Raw genomic sequence first — 7,135 nt, forward strand, 5'->3', positions numbered from 1 at the left:
GCTAAATTGACGCCACTGCACTGATGGCAGCAGCGCGGATTTAGTGCTGTAATGAAGACAAGCCCTAAGTCACATGTGGGACCTGGTTCTGAAGGTGTGCTTGGAAGCCATCTATTGGATTGAGCCTTTCACATGAATTCACACCAAAGAGTTGCGGGGAGAGGTGGAGGTCCTCCCTCATAGCTTTTAGTGATTAGGGTGCACCACCTAGAATAGAGAAGACACGTGTCAAATCTCCCCTCTGTCTGATGAGAAGGGATTTGAACAGGGATCTGCCACCTTTCAGGTGCATGCCCTAATCATAGAATCATAGAATATCAGGGTTGGAAGGGACCTCAGGAGGTCATCTAGTCCAACCCCCTGCTTAAAGCAGGACCAATTCCCCACTAAGCCATCCCAGCCAGGGCTTTGTCAAGCCAGACCTTAAAAACCTCTAAGGAAGGAGATTCCACCACCTCCCTAGGTAAACCATTCCAGTGCTTCACCACTCTCTGAGTGAAAAAGTTTTTCCTAATATCCAACCTAAACCTCCTCCACTGCAACTTGAGACCATTACTCCTTGTTCTGACATCAGGTACCACTGAGAACAGTCTAGATCCATCCTCTTTGGAACCCCCTTTCAGGTAGTTGAAAGCAGCTATCAAATCCTCCCTCATTCTTTTCTTCTGAAGACTAAACAATCCCAGTTCCCTCAGCCTCTCCTCATAAGTCATATGCTCCAGCCCCCTAATCATTTTTGTTGCCCTCCGCTGGACTCTTTCCAATTTTTCCACATCCTTCTTGTAGTGTGGGGCCCAGAACTGGACACAGTACTCCAGATGAGGCCTCACCAATGTCGAATAGAGGGGAATGATCACGTCCCTCGATCTGCTGGCAATGCCCCTACTTATACAGCCTAAAATGCTGTTAGCCTTCTTGGCAACAAGGGCACACTGTTGACTCATATCCAGCTTCTCGTCCACTGTAACCCCTAGGTCCTTTTCTGCAGAACTGCTGCCTAGCCACTCGGTCCCTAGTCTGTAGCAGTGAATGGGATTCTTCCGTCCTAAGTGCAGGACTCTGCACTTGTCCTTGTTGAACCTCATCAGGTTTCTTTTTGCCCAATTGTCTAATTTGTCTAGGTCCCTCTGTTTCCTATCCCTACCCTCTAGCGTATCTACTACTCCTCCCAGAGTCCCTACTAAGTCCTCCCTCAAACTTGCTGAGAGTGCAGTTCACACCATCCTCCAGATTATTAATGAAGATATTGAACAAAACCAGTCCCAGGACTGACACTTGGGGCACTCCACTTGAAACTGGCTGCCAACTAGACATAGAGCCATTGATCACTACCTGCTGAACCTGATGATCTAGCCAGCTTTCTATCCATCTTATAGTCCAATCATCCAGTCCATACTTCTTTAACTTGCTGGCAAGAATACTGTGGGAGATTGTATCAAAAGCTTTGCTAAAGTCAAGGAATAACACATCCACTGCTTTCCCCTCATCCACAGACCCAATTATCTCCTCATAGAAGGCAATTAGGCTAGTCAGGCATGACTTGCCCTTGGTGAATCCGTGCTGACCGTTCCTGATCACTTTCCTCTCCTCTAAGTGCTTCAGAATTGATTCCTTGAGGACCTGCTCCGTGATTTTTCCAGGAACTGAGGTAAGGCTGACTGGCCTGTAGTTCCCCGGATCCTCCTTCTTCCCTTTTTTAAAGATGGGCACTACAGTAGCCTTTTTCCAGTCCTCCGGGACCTCCCCCGTTTGCCATGAGTTTTCAGAGATATTGGCCAATGGCTCTGCAATCACATCCACCAACTCCTTTAGCACCCTTGGATGCAGCGCATTCAGCCCCATGGACTTGTGCTCGTCCAGTTTTTCGAAATAGTCCCGAACCACGTCTTTCTCCACAGAGGGCTGGTCACCTTCTCCCCATACTGTGCTGCCCAGTGCAGCAGTCAGGGAGCTGACCTTGTTTGTGAAGACAGAGGCAAAAAAATCATTGAGTACCTTAGCTTTTTCCACATTCTCTGTCACTCAGTTGCCTCCCTCATTCAGTAAGGGGCCCACACTTTCCTTGACTTTCTTCTTGTTGCTAACATACTTGAAGAAACCCTTCTTGCCTAGCATGCTGCCTTTTGTGATTCACAGTGTAAGATGTGTGCTTCTCCCCATTCCTTGTATAGGAGTTTAGGTGCTTAACTCAGCTTTTGAAATCACAGTGATTTTCAAGGCACCTTTTGTGTCCTGCACTCAGGTCTCTATTCCTAGATGTATACATTTATCTTTGGCCATATTAAAATATCTATTGTTTATTTGCTCTGTCAGTGACCTGTCCTCTTCATTATTTGTCATTTCCCCCAATTTTTGTGTCATCTGTAAACTTTATCAGTGATGATTTTATGGTTTCTTGTAGGTCATTGATAAAAATGCTAAATAGTGCAGAGCCAAGAACCAATCTCTGTGGGACCCAACTGGAAACATACCTGCTCGATAATGATGCCCTGTTTACAGTTGCTTTTTGAGACCTGTCATTTAACCAGTTGTGCACAGTGTTAATTTTATACCATTTTAGTTTTTTTAAATCAAAACGTTATTCTGTACCAAGTCAAATGCCTCACAGAAGTCTGACTCTATTAGGTCAACACTCGTATCTTTATCAACCAAACTCATAATCTCATTAAAAAAAAATCAAGTTAGTTTGACAAGAACATTTTCCATAAACTCATGTTGATTGGCATTATTTATATTACTTTCCTTTAATTCTTTATGATGAATCAGACACTCCATTATCTTGCCCAGGACTGATGTTAGGCTAGCAGGCTTATAATTATCCAGGTCATCCCATTACCCTTTTAAAATATTGGTACAAAATTAGCTTTCTTCCAGCCTTCTGAAATTTCTGTTCCAAAGCATATTGAAAAATCAATATTAATGATCTAGTGAGAGCCTAAGTCTGCTCTCTTAAAACTCTTGGATGTGGGTTCTCCAGACCTGCTGATTTAAAATGTCTAGTTTTAGCAACAGCTGTTTAACATTCTTCTGAGTTACTATTGGAATGGAAATAGTGTTTCAGCATCATCATATGATGTGACTACAAATACAGAACAGAAGTATTTATTGAACACTTCTGCCTTTTCTATATTATTATTGACAATTCTGCCATTTCCATCTAGTAATGGACCAATAACATTATTAGAATTCTTTTTGTTCCTAATATACTTTTAAAAACTCCTAATTGTCCTTAATGCTCCTGGTCATAGATTTCTCTTCATGTCCTTTTGCTTCCTTATCAATTTCTAAATTCCTAGCTTTTGAGTTATATTTTTATTATCAATTCTCCTTTCTTCCATTTGCTATATAATGAGTTTTTATTACTATTATTGTATAGATGCTTTCACTTCCTGTCTAAGCCAGATTTATTTTTTAACCAAAGCATCTTTCTCTGTCTATTTGTGGCTTTTTGGATATATAATAAAGTCTTCTTGAACAATTCCCAATTATCTTGCTAATTTAGTTTTGCAGAATTTTGAATTTTTTGGCACAGAATCCCCTCAGGAGTAATCAATGGCTATTAACTAAGGTGGTCAGGGATGCAACCTCATGCTCTGAATGTCCCTAAACCTCTGACTGCCAGAAGCTCGCCATGAGTGACAGGGGATTGATCACTCAATCATTGCTCTGTTCTGTTCATTCCCTCTGAAGCATCTGGCACTGGCCACTGTCAGAAGACAGGATACCAGGCTAGATGGACCATTGATCTGACCCAGTATGGCCGTTCTTATGACAGCACACAAATTAAAAGGACAAAAACCTGCTGGTCAGTAAATGAAGAACATAATGTTTCACAAACACAAAATAAATGAAGATAATAATGACCAAAAATACTCAAGATGACTGAGTGATGACTGAACAGCAAAAGAAGTACAGGGCCAATCACATACAAGAAAAAATAGGACAATGATGACCAGCTGAACAAAAACAGAATAACCCTAATGGTTGCAGAAAAAGGAGGATGACAATAACCACCAAAAGAAAGGCTATGACAATGAAGATGACCAAGCATGAAAGGCTAGAGAAAGAGAAGCAATAAAAGGAAAAGGATGACAATGATGACTGAATACAAAATAGAAAATGATGTTGCTGATAGGCCACAAAGAGAAGAATAAGAAGCATGATTTTGACAACTAAGCAGAGAAAGAAGACAGAAAGGTGACTGGAAACTTTGGCGGATCATTGTGGAGGTTTCTGAATATGACGTGGAATGGGAATGAAAAATGCATTCTGCTATAATTGTATAAAGCTTGGACTTTTCAAGAGTGCAATGATAGTGGTATGAGCTTGTATTTCCTAGTTTGTGTGATTTTGACTTGGGTGCCATTTGTCCTTTGGAACTTTAATTGTTTTCTAAGGAATTTTTTTTTTGTAATTTTTGTAATATTGGATATTTGAACTACATTGTGTTGCTATTAGTAAGGAGCACTGAAGTGTTGCTGCGTGGTTTATAAAGCAATTGTTATTGTTTATTAGGCAAGGGATAGCTACCATAACTTAGCATTATTGGGTTAGGGTTGTCTGGACAGCATGTTGGCGACCCTGGTTGGTTACTGTTGACTTTTTTGTGGTAAGGATGTTACACACCCAAACACACTCACAATCCCGTATGTGTGAGAAGGTGATGTATGTAGCTATATGGCCTTATGCTTTATTTTATCATTTTTGTGGTTTTGAACATAAGTTATCCATAAAACATTAAACTGTTTGTAGCAATTTTTTCTGTATGTTTGAATTTTGCTGGATTCTTTGTTTTAAAACTGAAGACATTGTAAATAGGACAAAGAGACCAACTGTAAAGTTTCAAGTTGCCAGCATGCAGACCCTTAGGCTGCTCCTCATGACTCCATCTTCATCAAAAGTTTGGCCCAATAAACCATTTGGATTGGTCAGACCTGAGATTCTCATATAATTTGCTGTCTGGGTCTGCTGCACTTTTTCACATGACATTGCATTGTGATATCATTTGGTTTCTCTCCACTGTCTCCCTTAGGTGTCATTTGTCATTATTTCCTACAAGAAAATATCTGTTCTGTACTTTTATCCAGATGTTAGATTTCAGCCCATTGAATCTCATTTTGTTATTCCTTACCCATATTTCTAACCCTCCCAATCCTTTTGTATTGTAATCCCTCCCACTTCAGTATCCTTTGTGTAAGCAGAGTCAGGATGAGCTCTACCCTGACATCTGGTGGTGAATTGTGGCAAGTTGTGGAAAAGAACTTCAGCGGCTGGTCTTGTTTGCATAGGCACACCGACTCTGCCTATCAGGAGCCCACAGTGGCCCAATGGTCACTTTGGCTGCTGTGGGATCCCCAGTTTCTCTGTTATTGGGGCAGGAAGAATAAGGTGTTATTACCCTGATTATGTGAGTCAAGGCCAGTGGAACTGTTTTATGACAGAGGGACTCACCATCAGCTAAGTAGCACTTGCTAGATAAGGGGCATGGGTTCCAAAACCCAGTGAATTAAGAAAGGTTGAGAACAAGTATTTATACCTGATGGTATGGGCTCCTTCTAAGGACCTGAAACACCAATTGCTGTTGTTCTCTCCCCACTGTTAAATAGCAGAGCTAATTTTGATTCCATTAAGAATTTAGTTGCAAGTTGCTGTGCTAAACTCATTTTGGGCCAATGATGTACCAATCCTGGAGTGCCCCTACTACAAGCAGAAACCACTAAAGAGCTAAAATTACTAAGAACTGAGATCACTGAATGCTGTGTTAACTTGTGGGGGAACCTGAAGATATATTGCTAGGCAGCTGGCAGAGCGGAGCAGTTTGTGGGATGATTGGAGCAGCCCATGGGACAGTGAGTGGAGTGGAGCAGAGCGGAACTGAGCAGTTTGCAGGATGGTTGGAGCGGCCCATGGGGTGGAGAGTGGAGTGAGGCGGGGCAGAGTGGAGCAGTTTGTGGGAAGCACGGTTGGAGCGGCTCATGGGACGGCTCATGGAGTGGAGTGGCTCGTGGTCAAGACTGCAGCAGAACCCCATGGAAAGGGGGGGCAGTTGGCCTCAGACCACGTATGGTTCCCCTTAACACCTTGTGTGCCCCCCCCCATTTCCACTCAGGCCTTGGGGGGTGGGCGGTAAAACTCTGCAGATAAGCTTTTGAACTCGGGGGCTGCACTGACCAAGGACAGAGACTTTTGGGTTGTTGGAATTTTGGGTGATTTTTGGGTTGCTGGACTCAAGAGACTTTTGTGGTGTTGGACTTTTGGGACTTTGGGGTGATCTTCTGGGTGGTAGGACTTAAACCCCTGAGGGGAAGAGGATACCTCCAAACTTACTTAGGGGTGGGTCTTTTCCTTATGGTTTGTGTTATAATCCTGTTTGAGGTGTTTCTCCAACGTAATGCCACATTGTTTCCCTCCTTTATTAAAAGGATTTTGCTACACTCAGACTCTGTTTGTGAGAGGGGAAGTATTGCCTCCTAGAGGCGCCCGGAGGAGTGGTGGTATGTAATTGTCTCCCAGGTCACTAGGTGGGGGCTCAAGCCAGTTTTGCATTGCGTTATTGAAATGGAACCCCCAGATACAGCCCTTGTTGTTGCCAACTCAGACGGGAATAAGAGTTACATGTGTAAAGTTCCATTTGCCCCATCCCTCAATCATTAATAATCATGTTTAATAAAACCAGATCTTACACTAATGTCTATGGCTCCTCACCAGATACCTCCTCATCCCAAACTTACCCGTGTATAGGTTTAGCATCATGTGCACTGTGTCAAATGCCACACTAAATTGCAGAATTACTGCATTTTTGTCTCTAATTCTGTACCTTACTAAAAATTCAATCATATTTGTCTGGCATTAGCTTGTATTTTATCATCTGTGCTGCTTATTATTATTGCACAGAAAATTCATATCCTTTAGATGTTTGCAAATTTTTTTTAAAAATGTATTTATTCTGTTTTGGAGGAAATTATATTTAGCTTACCAGATGGTAATTGTCAGGAAAATTTCCATCCTATTTTAAAGCAAAACTGTGTCTATAATTCTGTCTGGAGTGCTGCTTGAAAGAATAAAGCCATGAATGATCTCAGAGGTCTTTGGCATCTTTCTCCATACAAGAAGTCTGATTCATTCAATTGACAGG

Source organism: Gopherus evgoodei, chromosome 15, assembly GCF_007399415.2.
Source record: "Gopherus evgoodei ecotype Sinaloan lineage chromosome 15, rGopEvg1_v1.p, whole genome shotgun sequence".
Lineage (NCBI taxonomy): Eukaryota > Metazoa > Chordata > Testudines > Testudinidae > Gopherus > Gopherus evgoodei.